Below are 2,500 nucleotides of genomic sequence, written 5' to 3' on the forward strand. Positions count from 1 at the left end.
CTCCCTCTCATCTCCTTTCTTCCCTCCTCTTCTCTCCCTCTCTCCCTATGTCCTCATTCCTTCACTCCCTTCTTTCCTCCCTACATATTCTCTCCTTACCTCCTTACTCCGTCTCTCCCTCCTTTCCTCCCTACTTTCTCTATCCCTCTCTTCTCTTCCTCCTTTCTTCCTTCCCTCCTCTCTCCCTCTTTGCTTCCCCACCTCTCTCTCTCCTTCCTACCCTCCTTCTCCCTCCCTTCCTCCCTAGCCTCTTTCTCCCTTTTTTTTCCCTACCTTTTCTCTTCCTCTCTTCCTCCTTTCCTCCTTTCCTTGCTGCCTCCTCGATCCCTCCCTCTCTCTCTCCCTCCTTTCCTCCCTTCCTCCCTGCCTCCTCGATCAATCTCTCTTTCTCTTCCTGTTTTCTTCCTTCCCTTCTCTATCCTTCCTTTTCTCCCTCCTCCTCTCTCCCTTTCTCCCTCCTTTCCTCCCTACCTTCTCTCTCCCTCATTTCCTCCCTACCTCCTCTCTCCCTCTCTTCCCCATTTCTTCCCTTTCCTCTCTATCCTCTCCCTCCCTCCTTCTCTCTCCCTCTCTCCCCTTTCCCTTACTACCCTCTCTCTCCCTCCACTCTACCTCTCTTCCTCCTTTCCTCCTTACCCACTTTCTCCCTCTTTTCCTCCCTGCTTCCACCCTCCCTTTCTCCCTTTCTCCCTCCTCCTCTCTCCCTCCTTTCCTCCCTTCCACCCTGCATCCTGGATCCCTCTCTCCCTCACTTAAAACCTCAGCGCAAAGCCATAATCCTCTGGCTTGGCTTTTATTCTGTTGAATCCCCGAAGAGAAGGGTCATGTTTGTTTACATGGCCGGCTCCCGCGTCTCTCGAGTGGCGAGGTACATTAGTCCAAAAAAGCTCCACCCTCTGTTTTCCTGCGGCGGGCCACTCTCTCTCTCTCTCTCTCTCTCTTCTCTCTCTCTGATCTCTCTCTCTCTCTCTCTCTCTCTCTCTCTCTCTCTCTCTCTCTCTCTCTCTCTCTCTCTCTCTCTCTCTCTCTCTCTCTCTTTCTCTTTCTCTCTCCCTCTTGGGTAAGTGGACAGGTATTTCTCTTTGTGTTTTTTTTTCTTGGGGGGGAGGGGTTGTTTATGCATTTTTTTGAATGATTTTGTTGCTGTTTGTTGATCTTTTGATTTAAGTTTTCTCTTTTTTACTTTCTGTTTGTTCTTTTCTTCGCTTCCCCTGTATATATATATATATATATATATATATATATATATATTATATATAATATAATATATATATATATATATATATTTATTATATACATATATATATATTATATATATATATTATATTATATATATATAATATGATATATATATATATATATATGTGTGTGTGTGTGTGTGTGTGTGTGTGTGTGTGTGTGTGTGTGTGTGTGTGTGTGTGTGTGTGTGTGTGTGTGCGCGCGCGCGGATGTATGTGTGTGCGTGTGTTTGTGTGTCTATCTCTTTATCTCTCTCTCTTTCGTTACCTCCCCACTCTCGCCCTTTATTTTCTTTCATTCCGTCTCCTCTTCTCTTTCCCTTGCTCTCTATCACCGTCATTTCCCTGCTTTTACCCTTTCTGTCTCCCTTGCAGCATTTGCTTTTAGTCATGTCCACAGATAACCGCTAGCGAACGAGCCTCAACACTTCGGATGATGGGTGATGGGATATAAAACGAGTCTCGCAACCGCCACTAGAGTAATGTGGATCGACGTAAAAGTAAACATAAACTGACGAGTCATAAAAAAAAGAAAGAAAAAAAGAACGATGTTTTACAAGGGTTTGTGGCCACTTAAACCTGCTTTTATATTTCTGCGGGACTGAAATAAAACATGATCTAGCTCGTCGTATGATCAATTATCAGTCTGAAGGAAAGGGAATAAATATTGATAAGTTGATAGTAGACACACACACACACATATACACACCCACACACATCACACACACACATACGCACACACACACACAGAGAGAGAGAGAGAGAGAGAGAGAGAGAGAGAGAGAGAGAGAGAGAGAGAGAGAGAGAGAGAGAGAGAGTATTCTCATTATCCGCCATCCATTATATCGGTCAAAGTTAATATGATTACAATTTTTGCCCCCGTTAGACTGACAGGTAATGCGATTTGGGAGGGCCGTGTGAGTAATCATTGAACAGTTAACAGAGGGAGAGAGACAAGGAGGACATGCAGGTAGGTATACATACATATCTATGTGTATACATACAAACATACATATGTACATACATACATACATATATATATACATATATATATATAAGTATTAATATATATATATGATATATATATATAGTGACTTATATATATATAATAGTATTATATGAATATATCTGTGTTGTGTGTGTGTATGTACTGTATATATATGTGTGGCGTGTGTATTATCATCCTCTATCATTAATAGATCTATCTATATATATTCTCTCTCTCTATATCTCTATCTCTATAATCTCTATATCCTCCATAT

The sequence above is a fragment of the Penaeus monodon genome, chromosome 1, assembly GCF_015228065.2.
Source record: "Penaeus monodon isolate SGIC_2016 chromosome 1, NSTDA_Pmon_1, whole genome shotgun sequence".
NCBI classification, from domain to species: Eukaryota; Metazoa; Arthropoda; class Malacostraca; order Decapoda; family Penaeidae; genus Penaeus; species Penaeus monodon.